The sequence below is a fragment of the Aythya fuligula genome, chromosome 3 (genome assembly GCF_009819795.1).
Source record: "Aythya fuligula isolate bAytFul2 chromosome 3, bAytFul2.pri, whole genome shotgun sequence".
NCBI classification, from domain to species: domain Eukaryota; kingdom Metazoa; phylum Chordata; class Aves; order Anseriformes; family Anatidae; genus Aythya; species Aythya fuligula.
The window spans coordinates 55,972,424-55,998,710 of record NC_045561.1 but is presented as its reverse complement, the minus strand read 5'-3'; the positions used below and the strand labels follow the sequence as shown (position 1 = coordinate 55,998,710).

Below are 26,287 nucleotides of genomic sequence, written 5' to 3'. Positions count from 1 at the left end.
ACTGGCCTAAATGGAGAAATCCAACAGGAGACTTCCAAATTTCAACAGATTAATGTTACTCCTTTAGAAAACACTGTAAATATACTTGTCAGCATTGCTCTTTGTCAGAAATACCCTCTTCAATAGACAGAAACTCCCGATATTTCAAATGCTTCATATTTCAAAGCAGGGAACTACGGATGATAAAAATGTGCATTCCCTTTAAAACCTTTGGCACCGTTCGGCTTCTGTGGAGCGGCTTGGAGGAGCCCACCTAGGCGGATCAGACAGTGCACCGAGCTGGGCTGGGCTGAGCACCTCGCTCGCCATCAGCTGCGGAGGCCTCGCTGGATGCGGGCCAGGCCAGGTTCCCGTAGGAGCGCGGCCTGGCAGCCGGATCCCCCCAGCTCCGCCACGCCAACTGCACTATCTGCCTGCTTCAAGCCCGGGCATTTCACTTCTCTGCGGGCTTTGAACATGAGAAGATTACTGGGAGACTGGGAACTGTATTTATGTCAGATGCACCTACTAAATCAAGACTTTTAAAACTTTCTAGAAAAGGAGCATTATTCTGTCACTCCCGTTCCTGCGGTGCCTCTGTGAGTTGCGTGCAAGAGACATAGATCTGGCTGGCTACAGAGCTCCAAGATTCTTCCTTCCTTTCTTTTCTTTCCTTTTCTTTTAATTTTTTTTGTATTTTATTTTATTTTTGAGACCATTAAAATGGTTACACTCAACAGCTTTAAAATAAAATTTGGCAAAATACAACTTTTACTACTTCTCAATTTGTAGCTCATATTACAGCTCTTGCAAGTGAACAAATTGGAAGCTTATGTCTTCCCGGCTAAATCCTGAGTGCACCATACAGAATAAATATTGACTCTAGAGTAAGGACTAAGGGTCAGATCCAGCCATGCTTTAAATCTTTTCTGTCCAGCACTGCCAGCACAAAACCGGCCTAAAACCACCGTAACTGGCCCCTAAGGGATTCTTATTCTATAGGGCAATCGTTAGTACAGACAAGCTGCAGTGGCTCCTATAAAATCCCAATGCTCACTCACAGACCTCTGCCAAGACCCTTATTAGCCAAGTCTAGTTTATGTCTGGGACAAGCCCAGCAGCCAGCCAGCCTTACAGGGAAGGGAGGCCACCTCTGAGCACTTCCCCACCTGCAGCTGAGAATAAAACTCAGCTTCTTGGCCTTTCAAGAAGAGGGGAGCATACCTTTGGCTTGCCATCCTACCCCGTGTTTCCCTCTGTCCCACTAATGATATTCCCCAAAGAGCTGTTTGGTGTTGGCATCCCAGTGGGGAGGAAAGAAAAAAAGGGGGGAGAGGAGAAAGAAAGGAGGAGGAGGAGGAGGAGGAGGAGGAGGAGGATTTGTCCATCCTTCTGTGTAAGGTTACATATTCATTTGTGTGCTGAGTTTGGTTTTGCACTGTAGCAAGGTAACAAAGGAATGTAGTCATTGGGGTATGTTGCTTTGGCATTTTGCACAAATGAAAAACCAAACCAAACCAACCAAACAACAACAAAAACAAACACGAGACAAGCAAATTCACGCATTTCATACTACTTGATACCACACTTGATAATGCCATCAGGAAGTGAACTCCCTTTCTTCACTTTTTGACCTATACTTACTAAAAGATAAGGAAAATGAAATGCTTCTTAATTTTCCCAGTTTTGTAAAAAAGGCTACCCACTCCTGACCAGAGAGATTCTCTTCATATTTTAGCAGTCCTTGGCTAGGGGTCCCTTCTGACTGTGGTTTTGTAGCTGGCCTTCTACCTGTCTGTTTGAACACCTCTAGGAATGGCTGTAAATTCCTTTGTCAACCACTGGCACTTGGCAAAATTTTGCTTTACTGGGAACGCAAAGATGCCCGTGCTTTTGCTGCAGCTTGGCAGGACCTGTGAGGCATCCTTTTACAGACACAATTTCAAGAAGGCAGCCATTTTAAGATAGGTTAGGTGCATTTATTTTAATCTGCTACTTTCTGTACTGTAACTACTGTTGTTACCTCTTCATACTTGAAGACATTACTCTGACTTTTACTCTGACATTTAATTCCACCCCAGATGTTCTGCCTGCCCTCTGGATTTCAGTGTTTTATTGAATGCATTGCCATTTTTCAAAGCTAGCAAGAAAGTCACAGTTTTGAAAATATCCTAAAATATTTAGAATAACACAGATTTTTAAAATTGGACAGCTGAACTAATCTTTACAATATTTTTAAACATTATTTAAAAGTACTAGAAAATATAAAAACAAGTACTGCTCAGCAAGCACATACAGTATGCTGTGAATTTACTATTAAATAATCAAACAGACTGTACTAAACTTGCTTAAGGAGAGGCTACAAGGCAGAATCTGTTACTGAGATTAGCTGTTACTCATTTCTTTGTTGGATAAACACTTCTCACATGGGTTCCCCATGAAGTCAGGAACCAAGGAGACTGACTGAGAAGATGAAGTTACAGAAGCATCCAGAGCAGAATATTCTGGCTCTTTGCAACTGCAAGCTCTCCACGATTGAATATGGTTTTAGGCTTTTACTCTCAGGTTTCTAAGAACACACTTTGGTGTCCATGGTACCTACTGGTTCCCAGAGACAGGATCTGTGCAAATAAAACTAGAAGCTGTATGAAATCTGGTATCCTGATTTCTGCGACTATTATTTCAGTTATCATACTAAACCTGGCCCAGATTTTGAGAAATATTCCAGAATTCCAGCAGTTGAGTGATGTCACACAATGGCACATTTTAGTTAACTGTAGTAGTATTGACTATTTCATTCATATGAAGGCTTTACTAAGCTGACTTTAAATTTGCTAATTCAGCTAATTAAGACTATTCTGAGACCATTTCCTGAGCATGCTGAAGAAAATAAATGAATCAGTCTGCCTGAAAGCAACCTGAGAGGTGGACCTGCCCATGGCAGGGGGGTGGAATTAGATGTCCTTTAAGGTCCCTTCCAGCCCAAACCATTCTGTGATTCTATGATGAAAACAAAGAAAGGAATCTGTTTTACTCCTGTAATCTTAACTGTAGGAACCTATCTTAGGCATTGCATCCCAAAGTCAATGGGTACATGCTGTGAAGAACAAGACTCTCCTTCCCTCCTCTGAACCTGACCCCACCAAGCCAGAGGCCAGGCACACTGGTATAGCAAGATAGAAAACCTATATCCCTTCTGTGGTGACCTTACAGAAAATTCAGGCATGAAACGGGAGTCTCCCATTTCACTTCAGGAGCTTTGATCAGATATGAGGTATGCCTCTGAGTGAGGAAAAGGAAACAAATTATTTCAACAGCAGGTCAAAGTAAGAGCAAATTCTCACAGAATCAGGCATTACTTAGGTTTAGACTTTATCATCCTACATGTATATACTAAATATCTGAGGTTATTTATTACAAACTGAAAATAAACTAATCCAACACCTCTAAATTCTAAGATGTCCACAGAGAAATTCGTAATATGTACCGCAATATATTTTCAATTACATGGTATTAAGAAAACACGGATGATTTTCTTTAAGAGATGCTGGCTTGCAGCCTAAATGCTTAAGAGCACAGCTGCACTCAGTTTTTGCTATGTTAAGTATCTCAAATATAATCTTAAATTGCCACTCTCTATAGAAAAATAGCATCCCCCAAAAACTTAAATTCAAGTTGAGTGTATATTTTAAGAAGTCACAGAAGGAGCCTACAGCAGAAATGCCTTAACGTTGACCTTTTCACTGCAATGACACAGATTGCTCACTTAAAGAACATCACTATTTCCTGTTTCAGCATCATACATAATGTACACATTACTACCGGATGGAAAAAATGTATAAAAAAAACTTTCACGTTGCCAAAGTCCAACTGAACACAGACTTATTTCCACAGGATGACTATAAAATAAAATAAAAAATAAAAGAGAGAGAGGAAAAAAAAAAAAAAAAAGCTACACAGGAGCCAAATTCATCTTAAACACTTCCTTTATAGGTAAAAGTTCTGAAACTAACCACAGCTCTTGAATTGAACAAATAACTGCTATCAAAGAGATGCCAAAACAGCCTACAGGACAAACAATCTTGTCAGTCAATTAGTAGCTAATTGATCTCTCTGAGCTCACTGCTTTTAACAGATCAGGTAAATATTTTGATTCTGGATGCCTAACCTTGCTGTGCACATAGGATTTTGTTGGAGGTGCTTCAACACGTCAGGTAATACAAAACCTACCTGTTCTGTCTGACCATGTTCAAGAATGGACAGATTAAACCTATTGTGACACCAAAGCAAAGGATTTGGATAATTGAGATATAAAACTAAACAAGAGAAGTATGTAAGCTGTTAGTCTCCTCACACTGCTACTTATTTCCTTGGAGAAAACACTAAGAAATGAAAATGGACCCACATGAACCTTAAAATGTGATGGCACAGCAATGGCAGATCTGACAGCCCATACTTCCAGTATTATTAAAAATCTGGAAGGCAACAAAAAATACCACTGTCATTTTGTTCTTTTCCCCCACTTGTCTTTGAATCAGAGTATGTAGTGACATACAAGAGTAGCTCCCATGCAGAGAACAGTCAGAAACTGTTGTACACCACTGAGGCCCTCTTTAAACACTATTAACAATTGTTAAAGTTAAGTTGGTATGATGCATGATCTTGTTGGTCCCAATCTGTAGAAGAATGAATTTCACTCAAGGGTTAGATAAGTAGTCAGTAAACTGTATTTACTAAATGTGCAGAAAAGATGTATAACAGTATCTGAGAGGGTGCTGAGATACAAATGGGCTCTTAATTCTTGGGCTGCTCTCTTAATCAGCAAAAACTCAGCTCTATCTCACTTTCTTCTAAGCCACAGCAATTGAACAATGAGGATATCACACTAAACTGGAAATGCAAGACTCTGTAGGGACTGCAATTAAGTTTTTGCATTTGCAAGAGCTGGTGAAAATTAGTGAGACTAAAGACCTTATTCTTAATTCAACACTTAGAAATGTGTTAATCAGAAAGGGGAATTTTATATTTAATAAAGGCCAGATTAACCAAACTATGAAGTTAGCAACATTTATGAACAATACAGTATATGCAACGGGCAAGGTTCCAGTGAGTGTGCGCTATGTAGTCTTTTCTAGATTTAAAAACACCATAAGGGTGTAAGAAGGGTCAGAGCAGTGCCACCAGACAGTTCAGACTGATAAGGTTGTCAGATATAATAATTTTCCTAACTGAAATTACATGCCATTTCTGAAATTGATTCTTCATTTTCACACAAGAACTGCAGAGTTGGGCAGCAGCTGGGAAGAACAGCCCAGTGTTGGTAAGATCCTGCTAAGGTATTACGAAGGATTTCCCCAAATTTTCCCAGGAAAAAAATATTTTCTTTTGTAAACATTACATCATTTTTAGGGACAAAATAATTGTTATTCTGTTGCCAAATGGAATATTAGAAAAATATTAGGCAGAGCCCTAGCATTTCCATCACAGAGGGAAAATACCACCGAATTTTCTGGGAAGTGATTTTTTTTCAGTTAAAAGTTATGCAATACTAATTATGCAATCACTGCAAGATTTGCAGACAGCTATGCTTCCTTTCATAGTGTGTCAGAAGAAGTCACCTGCACTTCATACAAAAGTATCAGTGTCTTTCAAATATTTTCCTGAATGGGCAAAGGCACCAACTCTGATGGATGCACTCACCCCAGGAAGAATTACATATGAAGACATATATAGTACCTGAACTTGCTTTTGTGTTTCACTCACACCAAGCTTATTATACAAGCTTATTTTAAAATCTTTCATTATTTACTAAACTCTGTGGTCACCACATGCCAAAACAAAAACAGATGTACACAAAGCATCAGTAGCATGTTCCTACCAATTTTTTCCATGATTTGAACCCAAAGTAGAGTGGGGTTTCGTGACGGCTTTATTTCAATCAATACTGAAGCCTTAGTTAAAATTCATCTGTGATCAGATATTAAGCCCAAAGCTCTATACATCACGCAGGTGTCACAACAGTCACTACCCTTCAGCCCTAATGTTTGGTTTTGATTAGTGACTGAACACAGGCATTTTACGGTAGCAAATCTGGTCACTTAGCATTGCCTGAAGACTAATGACCACTGTAGTGGTCACATAAGATACACTAATTAGACTGCACATTTAAGGATGATGTTTTGTTTATAGCCCTCAGGATGTTTAACAGGAGAAAAATAAAAAAGGAAAAAAAAAAAAAAAAAGACAAAAAAAAAGCTCTTTTAAATTACCCTAGCTATTTTTTATAGTACTTCCTTCTTTTTATTGCATGAAGTATTGGAAGCCAGTATGCACAATATCCAATTGCATCAGAACACCTCTTAAAAATTTCAATAAAATATGCATACGCTTTCTTGCTGTGTTTTGTAGGTATAGGAGATGTTTCATTCTGTGCAGTTGCTACTTTCTACAAGACACAAATCAACTCTGCTTATTAATGTGATGACCACTCACCTGAGTGAACACTACTGAGAAGAAGAAGTTCTACCAAAAATGCCTGAATCTATATGCCATGCCTTTGTTACTCCACAGATTGATACTTGAGAGGGGAGTCCAAGCTGCCAGCTCAGTTACAGTCTCAACAAGAGAAATACACTAAAAAAAAAACAAAAAAAAACAACACAACAAAACTTCTCTTGGGAAAGGCACTGTTCAGGTTTCACGAGGACTTGCTATCAGTCAAGTGTAGACAAGGGAGCATTATTCAGGGCCTCCCTAGTGCAAACAGCTCCTTAGAGTTTCCCATATCACACCAACTTTTGAAATGACTCCAAGGAAGCCTGCAATATGAAACCATTATCCTGTACTTCAAAAGTGGCACAACTGAACACCAAATCTCTCTTACACAGGAAAAGTCTAAGGACAGCAAAAACCTTAATATCAGCCACCAAGTGACACCTCAGCAGGGTCTAAGAGGACATTTTGAGTGCTAATGGTGCACTGAAAGGGAAAGAAACCACTGCTCAGCTCCAGAAAACCCCAGACAACTCTGTACAGGGTTCTCCTCCTACATCATGCTTGGCCCATTCCACCAGAATTAGTTTTTTTTCCAGTGTCAGAAGTGGAAGTGAAATCAGCTGAAGATTTGACCCAGAAGTCTCCAAGGGTGCCTGTGATACACCAATGACACTTGTACACTATGAACAAAAGAAAGTACCATCAACACGAAGGCAAAGAGTATATGCACAAGCGTATAGGGCTTCATGTTTGCTAAGTTACAGTAAGACTGATTAATTGGTAAATGCTTCTTGAGATAGCTCTTAGTCTGAAAACCTCCACTGCAAACCAAAAGCACGTAAGCTATTTTCACTAGACTAAACTGCAATGTTTTGGCACTCAGACCACCTAAGACAATCAACGCTTGCTTATTCAACTGAACTCTTTCCCCCACTTCTTTCTCCCTACCCCACTTGCAGGATTTGAGGACACCCTGTTCGCTTGGAGATGGTGAATCATTTCAAGCCAGAAGGCCCACACAGTTCCTCAAAAGACACAAAAGGTGTAAAAATAGCTCGTACTAATGAAGCAAGCACAGCGTCAGCAGCCAGATGAGCGTGGGTGATCAGATAAGGGTCTGCTGTTGCAAAGGGCAAATTATTAAGAGAATGCTTCTCTCTCTCTTTTTATTAAGCTTTGTTCACCCTTCTCTGGAATCAGCCCTCTGCAAAGTATGATAAATGACACCTGACAAGATTGACTCCTCCTGTAATTGCAAGTTTCATAGAGGCTCAGGAAGCTGTGCCTCACAAGAAGCTGAAGGTACAGTGGAGGTGTCACTAAAAAAAATAAATAAAGAGAGGCAAAAATAAAGCCTAAAAATAGCCAGGACTACCCACTGAGTATGACTGTGTAGGTATATTTAGCTAGTCTAACACCAACTTTACTTGTTAAAAACACAATCTTACCTTTATGCAAAACAGTTTCCTGTTTCTAAACATAACTTGAGAAACGAGAAGATGAGGGGAAAAAACTCAGATTTGGAACAGTCCCTTTTTCACTTAGATTACCAACAGATAAAATACAAAAAGACTGGGTAGAACTTCTACCTGGTGTCTGCATTCCAGCATCACATAATGAAGGGACAAGAGCTTGTTAACTAAGGCATCCTCCTTCAGCCGAAAGGACTAGGAAGTAGATTCAGAAGCAAACATGTTTTCAAGTACTTGCAAGTCTTCAAAACAGTATTGATGGGGTGGGCAGAGTTCCGCCTGGGCCAAGACCTGGCAGCAGCACTGTGTTAGGCAGCTACTGTTCTTCAGCCCAACCTGCACCGTCCCCTCCACGATGCCTGAGCCAGCTGCAGCCACGCCACAACATTTGTGGGACCCTACTGCAAGCTGAATCACTAGAAGGATCTCAGAGAAAAGTTGTCTTAAAATTGAAGGGGGGAATGGTTTTCCTTGTTTTTCTTCTAATCTGGAGCATTTCAATGACCAGGTTTACAACACAGTTCCTCCTCACCAGCACACAGAAAGCTTCTCCAGGGACCAGAAATGAGGCTCTGGGAGCTAAGGGAAGGTGGGAACTTGTCATGTCAGAGCCATTACCTCAGTCAGCATTACCCTGGAGAGAAGGCTATGCCCCACTAGAAGCAGACACGTAGGCCTGCATGCTAAAAAGAGGCTGTTGCACTTTTACAGCCCTATTCTGCAAATCTTGCCTACTCTGAGGCCAATTTACATCCCTTTTATCAGCACAAAGGAGCTGTTAGAAAGGGTGTAAATATAACTTACTGCCATTTTAAGCACTCCTACAGTGCTTAATAAAGTGGCACAAGTATAAATGACCATCTGGCCAAGTGATACAGTTTAGCATCTTATGAGGAATATTGAGAAGAACCACCAACCACACATGAATTTCTTATTCCCTGAGACCTGTATTTACAGGAATTAATGACTGTACCTCTCCAGTCTTGGTATATTTGTCACTGGGGCAGTAGCGGGCACACGTGGAGGAGTGGAGATGGGAGCTCAAACTCTCCCAGCAGCATCTGGTCCGTGCGCCCAGGAACAGCCCCAGACCCGGCACTTGCTCATGATGCCATACCTGAAGGTGTATAGCTACAGGATGACCAACAGCTAGGCAGTAGCAATATTCTGCAACCTCCGTTTCCGGAGCAACTTCACGCTTCTGCACGGCATTGAGTTTAACACAAAGGGAAAACAAGCCAGGCCCCAAGGACTCTCTGAAGAGTTTCTGCAACTGTTTAAACTACATTACTGCAACATTACTACTGGAAGTCATACACGTGCCAACTTTCTAGTGCTCCATTTGAGCTGTACAAGGAAATGGTCTTTTCTACAATTATGGTTTTTCTATTTAATGTTGTGACTCGTTTGGCTCATGCTTACATGAGGGTTTTGTTTCATTATTATCCATTCTTCCTGTGTGGCTCCAAAGACCTCACATCAATCACTCTGGGGCTGGGGTTACACAAAAATGCACAGGTTTATACCAGATCTTTCTTCTCATTTACAACAGGAAAAAAAGCCCACTGTAAGATACTGCCAACTTCACATGCAAGAGTCAATAAAAATGATTACTCTGGCATTACAATTTTTATTTTGATCTTATTTTAAAACTAAAAAAAAAAAAGAACAACACTGTAATTGAAGTTAATAAGATTATATTTTAAACATGAAGTCCAATGGGAAATTGCAAGCATGCTCTTTTCTTGATATGCTATGATTAATTCCCATTGATACAACCATCCTTTGTTCATCATCATAGCTTTGCTTTTTCATCCTATGCCTTAGCAGTAAATTTAATAGTCACTGATTTTTTACCAGAATAGATAAACATTGAAGTGCAAGACAAATCAGTTGATACTATTATTCTTCAGACAATTTAATTTTAATCTGAAATTAAGAGTAAATGTTGTTCTACTACATGAAATATGAATGTAAAAATAATTATTAGTAGGTTTAAATACTGAAGACCATACACCGGCAGTACATTTATATAAAGTTAATGAGGCTATATACCCAAAACCACCATGGGGCTCTTAAATTGTAATGCTAAAAGCAGAATGATCAGAGCCTAAACCTATCCCCCACTTCCAAATTTGGAAAAACTTTGTGTTTGAGTAATATACCACCTATCACCTATCCTTACAAATTTAAAGCTGAGGAAGAAAAAATTCAAAGGAGAAGACAAAATGCCCAATTCAATCTAAACCAAATAAATGTGCTAACTTAGAAATAATCTGGGGGAAAGAAGTGCTACGTTCTCAGTCGGATCAGCCCCTGCCTGCCAGGGAGGGGATGTGGCAGCAGCTCTGGGTTGGGGAGGAGCAGGGCAAGGGGCTTCAGATTTAGCACGGAGATGGTGGGGCCACGGGGCTACATCCTACCGAATGCCACCTCCAACTCACAGCTCCAGGGCTGCTGGCTCACCTTCTTCTTGCCTCCTCTGCTACCCAAATTGGGCTGAGGGTCTGCTGGACTACTACAGAGCCCACCTATGGGGTGCTCAAGGTCATGAAAACTTTCTGCTTCCAGCATAACATGCAACAGTCACGATACAGGCGAGGTAACGAGCAGAAGTAAAGCAAGACAAGGTGTTATCTTTTCCTTTCGATAAGTTCCTGCTGTGGGATTTCTTCGTCAGCCAATGTTTGAAATGTGGGTGTTGGAAAGTTGTTGTCCTGCATGTAAGTAAGTCCCTAACTGTGGCCTACACAAGCACGTGGCACAGCAGCTCCCGGCACCCCGGGTCACACAGCCAGGATCTCCACAAACCAGCGGCAGCACTCCCGATTTTGCACGGTGGGCAGGCAAAGGCCAAGGAGGCCAAATGGAGGCTGCTGGCGCCACGTGCTCCAGCGAAGGAGAGTGAGGCAGAAGGTGACAGGAGCCATCGGGAGGTGGCAAGAAACGAGGCTCGTAGGTGAGGAGGGGCCACGCTATCTCGCATCTGCCTGCATCCTGCCGCGAGTGCTCTTCCTGCCGCAGCCGCCCCGGCCGCCCCTGCGCGGTGGTGGCACTTTCACCAGCACCGCTCCCCTCCCACTGACCGGCCCTGAACATGCACCCTGGTTTATGTCACCTCCCCAATGGGGCCAGGGATCTCCCAGCTGCCAGAGATAGATGCGGTTAGGATTAACGTTTTATTGGCATTTACGGCAGGCAAGCGGCGTGGCTCATAATGCAGTTTTTCTCTTGTGAAGACCTTAGGACGTGGGGGGCGGGTTGCCACCGGCCTGCCTGGTGCTGAGCGCTGACGTAAGGGCAGCTCCAGTTAGGTGCCGTGTGTCATTAACTTTCTGCTGCTACATCTGCTGATCACACACCCTCCTCCCAGCCTGTGTGTTTCGCTGACATCTGCAGGCACTGCTCTGCCGGGGGAAGCTGGCCCGCCAGCCTGGCTGTGGGGACAGGCCAGCTCTCCAGGTGGGATGGCCGAGGAGTTAGGTCGCTTCAGCTAGGATACACAAGTTAAAAGATAAGAAATAGGAGATATCTGCCCTGCCTGGTGTAATAATCACAATGTATTATTAACAAAAGTCAGGTTTCATCATTAACTTGACTCAGGTTTCAAGAACTGATCTCACCCTGATCATCCTCCAAATTGCACTTGGCGCTCTTCTCTTCCCTCAGAGTTGCACCAGTACCAGCTAGGAAGGCTGCTGGTAACAGTACACGAAACAGAAAGCTCAGGTAAAAATGAGCCACAAATACCACAATGAAACAGGTGCAAAAAACTGCAGACAGATTTTAAATTGCCTGAACCCACTGCAACCTCACCACTTGGGCCTGATCCTGCCAGAAAAATGTGGCCTATTACTTCAAAGCGGTGGAGAGGAAAAGGGCTGACTGTCAGCAGGTGCTGCATGTGGCACAGATGACACAGCCCAGCCTGTTCTCCCCCAAAAGGTGTCAGGAAAGTCACTGCTCCCCTCTTGGATCTAAAAACACGAGAAGAGCCACCTACGTGTTTGCTGTAGTGAAGTAGCCAACTGTCTCAGTCACGACCCATCCGCTGCAACAAAAGGTCCTCGTTTGATTTTGTTCCTCCAACAAGCTCATCATCAGAGCTACTAAAATCTTCCAAAGCTTTTTCTCGACTTCGAAGTGTGAGATGAAAATGCCATTTTAATTGCGGATTAGTGAGGTCTGCTTGAATAAAATAACCCCAATCACTTGGATGAAACTGCATAACAAACATCGCTCTTCTAGCAGGGAGCCTAATTGCTCTGCTCGCACCAACAAAGAGCTGCTGGTTCATTAGAGCAAGCTAGAGGAGCTGCTGTTTGTATCCTTGCAAACTGGGAGTATTTGATTGCAAGACTGCTTATAGACGTTTGAGCCAAAATTCAGCCTCTGATTTCTGATCAGCAAAACTTAAAAAAAGATGCTGCCAGTCTGATTTTTTCTTTATAGCTTTCTTCAGTATAACAATTTATTTGTCACTTTAATCCATTCAAGGATGTCAAATCTAATTTCAAGGTAGGATTCGGACTTCTATATTCTGTGTAAACCCACTTAGCAAAAGACGTAGCAAGGATAGGACTGGTATAAACCTCATTGCTCTGTTTCATATGACATCTGGAAGATGCTGACAGTTACGTTGCCATCCTGCAGCCTGATTGCACCAGAACTTTGCCAGAAAGTGCAAAGGGCAGAGGAAGGCCAGAAAAAGGCCAGCAGAGGAAGGCCATGGAAAGCTCAAAGGCAGCCACAGTTCCTGTTGGCTGCTCAGAGCAGACTTGTATGGGAGGGGACCAGGCAGATGGCATGGGAGATACAATTTTGTCTTGTCCAACAGGGTAAAAATTTGCTGAATCACATTAATGGGGACCATAGCAGGTAGTCTCACCATGACGTCCAGGAGCTCCCTTTGCCTGTTGCAGTTGCCCCCAGGTGCAGCCCTGTGCCTTCATGCTGCTGTGCTTGGGTTTCTCTTTCCAACCACTTCTCCCCTCATCATACAGATCTGAGAAGCCATTGCTTTATATTTTAGGAACACGTATTTCTGTTTCTTTTCCTTCACCACCATGTTCAGACTGAATGTATTCTGAATGGAAAATATAAATGTAAATTGAGGCAGATACCTGCCTCAGTAAGTCTACCGAAAGCAGCTAATTCTCTCCAACTCATACTCCACATGTGAATGCATCCACATATGGGCTCAGCCGTACCTGCAGTACAGTGTTTGCCAATGAATGTTTGGCAGTCAGGGACGGCACAAGTGCACCCAGCTGGTTTTTATTTTTCAATAAAAGGTTATTTACATTTCTAGATACAAGGCATTGCTGGGACTGCTCATAAAATGTAACACACATGGATTCAAAAAAAAAAAAAAAAAGGAAAAAGTAAAGGTGCAAAAAATAATGTTTTTTTTTCCTTTTTGTAAAATGCAGTTTGATTCACTTTGTGAGAAAGATAATAGGCCACCAGTGAAATGGAAAGTGGATCAAAACAGCGTAATGTAAGCCTTCAAAGCAGAGGAAAACTCCACATGGGATGTTTTCAGGAAAACCGCTCAAATACAGTGCTACTAAATGTGATAAGGGTTCGGGAAGGTCAGGTCTTTGCACAGCCAGGACCATGCTCTGCCTTTCACCCAAGATGCTCATCAGGACTGGAACACAAACCTATTTTCCTGACAGGTCATGAATTAAATAGCTGCAGCTGGTTTCCAGGATCTCTTTCCTTCTGCTAGCAATCTCACATAGAAACAATAAAATTACTGGCACTATGAATTAGTTCTAGAGGTATTTTTTTCAGTCACAAAGCTATTGTATGGTATTTCTTCTCTGGTACACATAAATTCAGTAAGCACAGAGCACCCACCAGTATTAAGGAAAGATCACATCTAAAACCACAGGTCCCAGTTATTGCAATGCTGCTTGTTACAGGAACTTCATCTATGCTAACACTCTGCTAGAGCAGTCCAGGTCATAGTAGTAATAACAAACAACACGGGAAAAGTTAAAGGAGAATCAATATAAGTGGGACAGCATTGTTCGTTGACATTTTTAAGCCCCATTACTGTCGATCCACCCATGAACAGGTCTGAATTTATAGCAAAGGAAACAATAAGTCCATGACGGCACTGTAGGAAGTTTCAATCTCAAAAAGTGTCTACCTGAAACTACCTGGAAATCAAGATCACGCTGCTGAAATTCCCACCAGTCCAATACTTTGTTTCATCCTTGGTTTTCTTTTTCCCTCTGCATTCAACTGAGCTGCTCTATGATTATTTTTCTGCAACTTTCAGCAAAAGTAGGTACAGAAGGCACAATGGACAAGCACTGAGGGCATCTAGCCCACAGAAGACTTCGCCTTTGTCCCCCTTGAGAAATGGATACAATGCCAGCTTGAGTGGACTCTGAATCCTAGCTTTAATTTGACAGAAGGTGAAATCAGACTTACCTACCTCTTGCTTAAATACTAGTCTTTCCTCAGCGTCCCTCTGTTTTCCACAAAAATACTCTTCTTCCCGTTGGTGACCATCTATGTAGGCACAGGATCCAAACTCTTTCCCACCGTGTCCTCAACATCTGCATGTTGTCTCCCTCTCTATTGACAGCTTCCAATAAAAGCTTCCTTTAATAGAGTTGTCCTGACTCACAGGTGTGGGGGGGAGGGAAGCTGACCTCGCTGCAGCATCAAGAGTCTCTGACGCATTTTGGGAGGCTGTGGTTTCAGGTCTGAAAGAATTCAGCCTTGTTTTTGACTAAGTTTTAAAAGCTCAATTTCCAAAATACCACCCCATAGCTCCATGTCCGTTTGCAACTCGATCTTGTTTAGTGGCTCTACTTAGCAATATCCAGGGCTTTGGACATACACTTGACAGATTAGCAGTGCTCACCAGCAATAAAGAGTTTCTCAGAAACACAGCCACCCGGGCTCCTCGCTAGCTCCACCTCTTGTCCGCCCACTCCCAGTTTCAGACATTTCACATTCCAAAACTGGAAGTGTCTATGCACCATAAGGTCACAGTATTGCACAACCAGCCCAGCTCCTTCTAAGAGCTACTGCATCCTCAGAAGTACACCAACGACAACAGCAAGAGGGCTGTTTACAGTGAATTTCTATCTGAGTGGGAGTATTTTCTCCAAGAATCTTATAACAAGGACATGAAGTGTATGGCTCTTCCCTGCGTTTGGTAAAATTGCTATTGAGATGGCACTTATTTAATGCTTCCACATCTGCATTCCTTCCCCTTTAAGCTGCCTTTTTAAAATTTGAGAATTAATTTTAACACTTCCCCTAAGTATTTCTGTGCTGGATAATTTTAGGACATGCTAAACAGAACAATTTCTGACTATCTTAAATTTAGAACTGAGGCCGTTCATAGTTTTCGCAATGCAACTGTGAAATACGACTGATTGTCACCAATGTGAGTTTTGCTAAAGGATTTATTTTCTTATAATCAAATGATCTGAATAACTTCTACGATCCCTCCTTCATATAGTCTTTAAATTCCAATAAGTAAATGAAAACTCTGGTTTCAGTTATCACCCAAAAACACCTTATCAAGTATAGCGGACTAAAAGTAAGACAAGTTTTTGGTTTTGTTTTTTCCCCCAAAGGACAGTACATTGGTAGAAATGGTGTTGTCACATTATGTTACCTCTGAAACTGTGTTCAGCATTTCAGCTACAGCTAAGTCTTAGCTGTTAGCACAGAAAATATATTTGGCTTTCCCTTGAATGCCAAAGAGCTGGTAACTGCCAAAGGCATTTTTTGACTTAATTAATTAAATGGCCAGTTCGTATGTGTCACTTCTTTCAATTCAGGTCTGTTCCCTTTTTCCCCAGCAGCCCAGGGCAGCTGAGCAGTAGAGAAGCAGAAGGGCTTCCTGTAAAAGAAGCAGAACGAGGGACGAAGGAGGACCCTTGCTCTTCTCTGTTTCATTAGCTGCACTGGCATACTCTGCTGTGGGTAGCCTGGCACTTGTGTTCTGAGTCATTCATCTGGAAAATATAACGTGATTGAGAATCAACTGCCCTTCGTCCCACGGAAGAGACACTTAAAATGGAGCTAATGGTTTAAAGTTACTTAGCTCCTGTTTGGTCTCTGAGCAAGTAAAAGGTTAGACTGTAATATTTAACCACAACTCCCGTGCCCTTCTGAGAAGCACCGGGGAGACCGCCTGAAGGAAAGTCAGACATCTGACATGCTGTTTCCTGTGCACATGTGGTGGAGAAATCTCCAACAGCCTCCAGTCTCATGTAGACAGAGCTTCCTCCCGTGCAGCAGCATGGTCGCTGGTACAGCCCATTTCCTCCTGGGGGACAAGTTTCCCTCAGGGATGGCAGGAGCATGCCACCAGCCACGACCATCAAACCTGAGAGATGGTCACTATTCAATATCATCAAAGGTTTGGTGCATTCAGTATCATTGGCAACACGTCTACATAAAAGCAGGATGTGTGTCCCCACCCACCCCCAAGGAGGGACAAGAAGAAGATTAACAAAAGTCTGGAGACACAGTACTGTAAGGAGAACACCACATTTACTACAAACCTTGCTGAACTATTCAAACTGTTACTTGAAAAAGTAAAAGTAGTATTTGTGATATGAGCATTCATTCATTTTAAATGTTCATCCATAAGAGGTCACTGTGTGATTCAATGAACACCTTGGTGTCAGCAGCATTCCTCTCCCTTCCCACATGCTCCACACCAGATGTCCAGTCATCTCCAGTAATGTCCCAGCTATTATCCAGCTGCCTTCTGTAGGGAAAGCTAAGGCAATAAGGCAAGAAACGTGTAGGCGTCCGTCAAGCGCTTTGATTGTATGACCTTAGCCGATTTTACCATCACTTAAATGTACCTACTTTTCATTCATCATTAATCTCAAATGGATCCAAGAGTTTTACAACTGCTGTAGAAGTTTTAAATAACTGGTAAAAAATACATGAAAATCTGGGAGACTGTGTTTGAACAGCAAAGACAGAAGCTCACACAACAGCTCCTCTGGTTTCCTAGGGACTGTGGCCTCTGGTTTTGAATCTGGCTCACCAAGATACTGTTTTGTTACTAGCTGGTAGATGCTTTCACCACAGTGACTCCCATATACCATGGGACATGTAGGCCTGACAAGGTAACCTGCCCATAGGAACTTTTCAAGCATGAAGCTTTTGTATTGCCATTTGCCATGACATGAGAGGGAGTAATAGACAGAAGTAACTTAACGACAACTGTAACTATGTTAGCTCAGTTCAGCTCATCAAATATCTTCTTGGTGAATTAAGGTGACTTAAAGGGAAGTACTTCGTTCAGAGATTTCCATGGAAAAACAAAAGCAAAAAATAAAAATAGGCAATATGGAAATTTTCCAGTGGAAAACTTGTTCTTGTGGAAATTCCTCTTTCAATTGACAAATTGTGTTTATGGGAAGTTCCTCCGTAGCTGTAGGCATAGACCTCATGCTGAGAAGTTTAAAAGCAGCTCATATTTGACCTGCTGCTCTCGTCAGATAAAATGAGGGACCAGAGCCCTCATCTTTCCCTTTTGCCTATGCACTCCCTGAAGCACACATGCAGTCCCACCACCAACATATTGACTGCAGCCACAGTACTCACCTGGTTACTCAAGCATGTGGAGGGACTCTTGAAGAACTGATCCCAAATCAAGATTAATTACAGGTTCTTATACATAAGCTGTCCCTGATAAAGCTGCCACTGACTTCAGCAAAGTTTTGACCAACACAAGGGATTGCAGGCTTGGGAAAGTCTTAAACAAAGCTCCTTAGAGTTGACTGCGCCACAGACAGGGAACCTGGGCCTAACTTTTACATGATTATGTGAATGGACCTAAATCATGGATGGGACTTCATCACTATTAATTGTTTTACACTGGCTTAAACCAGTAAGAACTACACACTCCACAGCTAACCTTACAGGAAGTAAGACAAACATTTTTAGTGAGCTTCCTGAGGGTCTTCTAAATTTGCAGCAGGAGCACTGAGTAAGCGTCTCCTTTACAAAGTGATATTAGAAAAGCATAAACCATTCATTATAATGTATTTTCTTTCTATCAACCACGCTAGTATGAATCACCATACTGTGTAAACAGGCTAGAAATCATATTTATGGCAGGGCTCAAACTATCTCAGCATGTTAGAAGAAGAAAAAATCTGTTTGAGTAGGCAGGTTTGTAAAACCCCTCACAGTCCAGAAAGAGGCATCAAGTCCCTAAATCATTCACCTGAACTTTTGCGGTGATTTACAGTAGTTCTGTATAAGCCTTGTAATTTCACACTAAGGCATTTTTTACCCCAAATAAAATGTAGATCCCTTTGGGGAAAACCAGTTAATTCTACTGGCAATATGGGACTGAACTTTACAACTTACTCCCTGTGCATCTTGTTTCCATGCTGACTGAACGCTGGCCCATGCAGGCTATCCAACAGTATCTCTGAAACCAAGCCGAGTTGGAAGAGTTTGGGCACTGTGGAGCTGGGGCAGGAGCACCAGCCCCAAGGTGCTGCTGAGGAGGTTGCCGGCAGCTGGCTGCCTGCCCACTGCCATGAAGTGAAGGAGTGGACAGAGGCCACTGCTCAGCTGCTACAGTGACCTTCAGCTATGCTGATCTGCGATGTGAATACACCCCTGGGCCACGCTCTTGTTTCTAAACCACATGCTTTCTTAGCAATATGCAATGCTACGTACACATACATGGTGTTGGGTTCACATATATAGCCCCACATCCATACTGCGCACGAGGCCCGCAGATTTCTCACCGCCCCCAGACACAGAATGGCCAGCCCATTATAGCAGGGGATGCTCTGCACCGGGAGAATGCAGCAACCACACGTGCTCACTAAGGCGTGCTGTGTGGCTGTAAAAATCATATATGCTGAGGTCAACTTGCAAGCAACAAGAATTACAGAGATCAGTTAAAAAAAGATCATGTCTCTCCACCACAAAGAGTTATGGAGTTATATAGAGCTTTTGGGACACTGCAGTAATAAAACACAGTTACAACGAAAATCTCACTCAATACATCCTTTTTTATTGAAGTGGCATGAAGGGCATTTATTTTCAGTCAGACACTCGAAGGAATACCCCACATGCTAGATAGATAGCGTCATGTCACACAGCAAGTTGTCTCTTCCAGCATGTTACAGAGGTCTACTGCACTGAAACGTATGTGATAAGAGCAAAGGGCCCAGGCTCTTTTTCATATTCTCTGCATACCTGTTGCTATCACACAGCTGCTCTCAAGTCTACAATTTCCTGTGCAGTACAAACTGCATACCACTTCCCCTGCAGAAAAAAAAAAAAAAAAAAAAAAAAAAGCCTTGCTTGTTCTTAATTGACGATGGAAATACTGTCATATTTTCCACTAGCCAAGCTTGAAACCATTACTGAACGAACCTTCATTAATTTTTCCACAACATTTTGCAGAAATGTCAGGAAACAGCTGCACCAGAAATGATTAACTGTCCTTATCACTAGGGTTTCATTGGCCAACTTCAAATTATATAGTTTTTCTTCTTTCAAAATTCTACATTCAATGATGTTTTTGTTATTCTTCAGTTGAATATCTCAATACACTACTTTCTTTTCAAAAGTATCCAATTACACAGGTTTAGTGGTGCACAGAAATTTTACGATCAGTGGAAGAATTTGTACAGTTTGGAGCTGCATACTTCTAGGAAAAGATTGCTTCCTGCAGATTGCTCAGCTGTGTCTTTCTTGGATCAAATTCAATGAAATTCACAACTTGAAGTCAGATTGTGTTTGCCAGTCAGACCGAATTCATTATGCAGACAAACTTTTCTTGCTGCGTTTTCTTTCCTCTCCCGTTCTACCCTTTTCCTTTCGCCTTTTCTCTCCCCACATTTTCTCTCTTACCTCTTCTTCAAGCTATACTATGCATCAAAACTTAACATACAATGCACAGTATGTTTACTGGCAAAAACAAGTGGAACAGTGTGTTTCATAATTCCAAACATGCAACCTTTGAGATGCTGAAGGCTTGGTACAAAATAGATTACAGCCATCTGGAGCTAACTGCTAGCACGGATCTGAGATTCCCAACTAACCAAAACTTTTCAGGATCAGAACTTATTAGCAAAGCATCTGTGAGCAAAAGAATCCTCTAACATGGATTCGCACAATTGCAATGGGCATTATGTATTTTTTCCAAAATGTAAATTCTTCAGATTTCTCATAAGAATACAGCGACAAGAAGGAAGGCTCACAGGATTACTTTTAAAGATCTACATAATCCAAGTTTCTTGTTTGCATTTTGAAATATTTAATTTAGCATTACTACAGCATGACAAGTTAAAACAATTCTGTGTATTTGTCACCAGCAAATTCAAAACCACAATTGTTCATTCTATGTCTGCATTGAAGCTGTGAGCCTTGCATATGTAACCTTAGGATATATTTAGAAAGAGGGAAAAGTGTATGTGAATAGGTAAATGCATGTATTAGAAGTTACATAAAATGAATCTCACTGGGTGTGGTTCAGTGTTAATAACCTTATCACACCCCGTCCATAAAAAAAATAAATTGTCTGTTTGTTGAAATACAGTACATAAATGGAGGTTTATCTAGTTATTATGAAAGGATCCTTCTTGCTGCCTGTAATTCAAAATGATTTGCATTTCTTGCTTTTTAAATCGGTCCTTTCCATGGCAGTGTGCATTGTAGCACACAATTCACCAGCAGCTCTGCTCAGAAAGAGCCAGACGCTGATGCCCTCACCCTGTGCTAGGTCTTCGTTGTTTTCAGCAGGTATACAGCTGTCAGAACCTGACTCAGAACCTCTAACATAGCCCAGTATTACTATCAAATTGGCGCAGTGCTGGTTACAAAACAGATCTGTTTTTAAATTACTTTACCAAGATATTTGTGGAGACAGCAGAAATTGCAGTACACTATATTCTGTTTAAAATAAGCATGAATATATATGGATTCTATTTACAATGTATGAAATACCGCCAAAAGTGACCAGTTTTTCTACAGATTCAATTTTGTAATATGCAATGCTGAATTTCTCCTTCACATTATCCTTATCTGTCTCTGTTCTAGTTTAAAAGCAGTAGCTTGCAGTGCCAGAGGATTTCAAGGACTGTGTCCTTCCAATATATGGCATGTTAATGCACTGCTTGCTATTGAATGCCCAAGGGCAGGGAGACTTCAAGTCACAAGGTTCATTTCTGCCTCCTCCAGCTGTTTTTGAGCATCTTTCTTCCTACCCCAGACTGTCAGAAAACTAGCAAATAAATTTGTTATGCTACTATCCTGCTCAGCCACCTCCTGGACGTAGAAGAAACATGCTTTTCTCTCTCTGACTAGTAGTGGAACAAGAAATTAGTGTTCTTGTTTTTCCTTGCACTTCCACATCCTGAGCTCAAACCACCACCACTGAAGAACAGCCTTCTGCTCACACACAGTCATCAACAAGCAGCAGGATCTAAGGGCAATGCCATAACAAAAAGAGAGACCTTGAACTTGCTTTACCCTTTGCATGGTCATTTATATTTGGGCAAAGTGGATAACAGCTCCCTTAGCACTAGGGTAGTGGCATTTTATGCTCGCCTGGCATTCACTTTACCCAGGTATAAATAGCAAAAGGTTTCAGACAGTAGGGAATCGGGACCAGTATCTTCAGAGGATTCTCAGCCAAAATAAAGCAGCTAGTCCTCCACACCACAGCTTGTACAATCTCCCTCTGCTGCAAGAATCAACCCCTGCAGGGCGCCTGGGACTGCTGGTTTGGCAGCATTGCATGCTCCTGTCTTCAGGGAAAATGTGCCTTCCTATCTCCCCATATCTAGCTGTGGAATCAAACTGCAAGTTTTCACCTGTAAAGGAGGCAATATAGGGATCAGTTTCTTAATGGGAGTCTTTTATTAGCTCACATGGCATATTTACTACCCTACCAGTATTAAGCGCTTGCTTTAATATCCTTAGCACAGAAAGTTGCAATACATATTATCATAGTTGCAATGGCACCACTCTAAACTACATTAATTGAGAGCATCTATTCTAAAGTTCAGCTGTTCCAAACCACCATTACTAGGCTGACAAATTATAAGGGGAGTTCTCAGCATTCAAGAGAGCCACAGCAGCAAGGGCCCAATGCACAAAAGTACCATTAAGTTACACACTAATGAAACCTGAAAATTTTATGCTAAAAACCCATTTCGGAGGATGGCTGCCACACTCTTGTGTACCAAAGTTCTCAATTTTCCCCTTAAATCCTGCCTGGTGAGTCAGGACATGGCTAGGTTTCGGTACTCCATTACTCCTGCTTATAAATTTCACACACTGTTAATGCTTCCCAAACAGGGAACAGAGCTCAGTGCATGAGGACAGTTTGTTTCCCTGCTGAACTTTCACTGTAAATTCCACAGGACCTATGGCAAGCATGATGCGTAGTTTTTTGCAAGCATGTTCCCTGTTAACACGCCTGCTGACAGGCATTAATTTGCACTCCTCTCACCTAGCTCTGATCCCAGGCTGCATGGGAAGATCTCAGGTCTCAGACTGCAGGGGGGAAATAGTGCAATGCTCATAGACACAACTTCAATTGCAAGGACTTGCAAAAGGATGAATAAGAAGAGATATCCCATATAGCAGCACCATGGACTGCAGAATACTTGGGATCAGTTCCAGGTTTCAGCAAAGTGTCAAGGGACAGCCCATTTCAATTTAATGCCTGCCATTCCTTCCTTCAATTCATATATAGAATGAAACAGAGGTCCAATCCTATTTACAGTTCTCAAAAAAACGACAGTTTTATCTCAAAATACATTGCATATTTTCCTTGAACGCTTCCTGGGATCATGATATGGCATGAGAATCTTGTATCTTCTTTATATGCCTCGTTCTTACGGTTGCAGATAAATATTGAAGAATAATAATAAAAAAGCCAATGAAACATTTCCTTAACTTTTCACTATTTTAAGTCAGTCTTATTACATTCAGAAGGCTAACCAATACACAGATATTGGAGAAAAGGAGCTCCTCAGTGCTGCAACAAAACTAACTCTGTCTATTACACGAAGGCACAGTCTCTGAGACCAAGTCAATGTGAAATCTGTCCAACCTGTGACTAGCACCTTGAACAAACATGGAGCTGCAACAAGTAGCTGAAAAGAGACCTTTTCCTGACAAGATAAACTGGTTTCTGAACTGTGTGTTACCATAGCTAAACTGCTACTGGGAATCCACTAACTTTAAGCTAGCTTGGGTATCATGACACTACAGTGTCATTATTTTCATAATCGCAGTTTGCATGTACCCATGTGTTCAAGACCCAGAGGAAAAAATAAACCTTGATCTTAAGTATCGTCAACAATGCACTTGAAATGGCAAGATGGTCAAACAGAAACCACCAACTTACTCTTTAGGACAATTAAAAATGATAATAATAATATAAGCAGCTCTTTTAGATATCAAAACCCCATCCACTTTTTTTTTCTTTGTATTTTTTACAAGTAAATTTTTCTGCTAATTTCTTTCAAAAAGTATGCTCCCTGGATTCTTCATGAAAGAACTGTACAAAGAAGAGAAAGTGGCAAACCAAATATACAGTCAAAGCAAAGACACCATTTCTGAATCACCAAAAACATAACCTGTCCAGAAAGAGAAATGCTTCTGGTTTCAGCAAGAGGTGAGTTCACTTGTAACAAAAGGACAAGTAATCAGTTACTCTTTAAATGTGAGTGACTTCCAGTTAAAGCTTTCTGAGAACAAAAAGATATTCACCCAGGCCTGCTCCCCCAGCTCATTTCAACCCATTCTTTCCTTGCTTTCCTACCTGGCTGCTGCCGTCAAAGGTGCAAGTGAATAATGGTTCCAGTCAAGGCAATTCGGTTCAGCACTCCAGCGAATATGGCTGTTCACACTCTCTTCCACCTATTTAGAAAAATAAATACGAAGGATTTTTAAGGATTTTTGTCAAGTCAGCCTTGATTTTATAACCTATGTGATATATGCTGTGAAGCACAGATAACCACAGCTTGCATTGTACCCAGAGTTCTTTCTTCCAGGCTTCCCTGTGCTCTTGAATGCCTGCATGTGAGATGCCACTGCAGGCTACATGCCAGGGATGGGCAATGAGGAGAGCATCCCAGGGTGGCTATGCTCCTGGAGAGGGCTGCATCCCAGGGGAGCTGACAGGGAACCACCTGACAGCACAAGGTCCCAGCAGGAGGCCCTGTACGTCCCCTCTGCTCTTTGCCCTGCCGTGCCCCGTGGTGCATGGCTGTGACGCTGGGCCCTGGCTGGCCGCCCTCGTGGAGCAGCTGGGTCACCGCAGCAGGGAAGGTGCCTGCTCCTCAAGGGCTGACGAGCACTGTGGCAGAGGAGCATGGCGGAGGCCTCTGGCAGGAAAGTGCCAAACTTGGCACACTGGACTTGCAGATCGGTGGCCATGGCCTAACCAAGCTCCCACAGGAGTATGCAGAAAACCTTCCTGGACTTCCCCTGAGCGCAAGGGCTCCTCACACTGCCCTGTACCCCAGACAAAAGCCTGACCACCACGCGGGTGGGCAAAGCCCCATGCTTCCACCATCAGCAGAGCGCAAACACGAGCTGAGGGAAACAGGGTGCCAACACATGAAGGGTGAAGCAGGCCTGGAACTAGTTAGTAGAAGGCATGTGCTTATGCTTTATGCTGTACTGTTTGCTATCAGCAACAAAAACAAATAGCAAATGATAATGTGTTACTAACCAGCAATGTCAACAGTGGTCTATACAGGCATCTGAGTATATAAAATAACATATGCTCTGGCTCCAGCCACTGACACTTTATCACATCAATATACAGCTTTCTAGGAAATGAATCTGGATGCGGAGCCAGGAACCACTTTTCAATCTCTGAGCAGACAAAGCCCAATACGTTTTTAATCTATGGGTGAAACTTTGGCAAGGCTGCACTCAAGGGCAAAATCCTGTTTTTAGCAGGGCCAGTATTTCACTCTTGATTTTTACAGCTAGCCTGAGAAAAGTTCCAGTCAAAAAACAAAGCAAAGCAATAAAGAAGTCACGAGTCTTTATTAGTCCACCCTTCACTGAAACCTAGGGGTGCTCCAAATTGCAGCTTGCTTTCCCTGTTAGTATATGGATACCCTCTAGCCCTCAGCCCTGTGCTTTATGCTTTCAGACAGGCCAAGCTGGCTTTAATGATGCTGGCTACACTTGCATAAAGCTTTTTCTAATGAACATGAATTGCAAATCTGTTTATCTTGCCCCCAACCCAAAGACAAGGGGCTCATTTAGACTAAATACTCTCAATAGCAAGCTGGGAGGAACAGAGGGGACTTCCATTAAAAGACAACAAAAACATAAGTGAAATATATCATTTATGACACAAACTCATACTGCTGTTCCAGCTTCAAAAAAGTCTTTGAACTGAAATCCATGAGGAATGCTATATCCTGTTTTCACCAATTTCTCTTTTAGCTTTTAACTGATGCGAGTCAGCATATTCACTCATGCGGTAGACTTCACTGTCTTCAGCGGCATTCCTCAATGGATACATTAGGGTCAGATCCAAGTGTGAAAGACTCCACCTGACTTCCATGAAAGTTGGGTCAGTTTCTGAGTATTTAAAAAGCTTAATCTTTACTTATAATTAGGTAAAATATTATCCAAAGTTCTGGTTAAGGACAGTATGATTTTGTCTAGACAGTACTAATGCCTTTCCTTACTAACTTAACAACCTTACAGAAATGTTGGAGCTAACAAAGAATACATGCTCTGAGGGAACAGCCAACCGACAGAGCCTCTAACAACTCCAGATGATGCACGTGCCATCAAACACAATTTTACTGCCCAATTAAAGCTCCCAGAGGCTTTGTTGTGATACTAAAACCAGGAACTTTTAATTTGTTTTTATCATTGCATTCGTAAAAACTTGTGCAATCCTCGGTTGTTTGGAAGCGAAAGAAGATGAGTTCCTTTAACAACAGCCCAGCAAAGAAAGGCAACAATGCAACAACCATTGCAGATCATTTCCTAGCATTTGGTCATATCTGGTCAAGACTTTTAATATACTGCTGTTGTTTGCCAGCCATGGAGACTAAGATTAAACAAGCACATCAGAAGGGGAATGAGAGTATGAGAAGCATGGCATGATTTACAGCTCAGAAGACTTTTTTCAATTTGAACTTTGTAGCTCATACACTCAGGGATTAGCCTTTTACATGGGACTTGGAAACACGAAGGCAGAGGTACTCTGATGATGACTCTTACCATCTGCTTTTGAAAAGAGTGCTAGACTCTCCCCTGGCAGTTCCACTAATCACTCTGATTGTATAACTACACCTTCAGTAGTGAAACAAAAATGT

The 26,287-nt window shown here is 42.0% G+C and overlaps 1 protein-coding gene across 2 annotated transcripts in view; it reads right to left on the bottom strand.

The window, feature by feature from the left end:
* The window catches only part of HIVEP2 (HIVEP zinc finger 2), a 116,155-nt gene that overhangs the window by 29,815 nt on the left and 60,053 nt on the right, over positions 1–26,287 (bottom strand). For both annotated transcript variants that reach the window (XM_032184133.1, XM_032184134.1), the window contains one exon: positions 23,755–23,852. The gene's annotated coding sequence lies outside the window, so the exon portion shown is untranslated. The remainder of the gene's footprint in view (positions 1–23,754; positions 23,853–26,287) is intronic.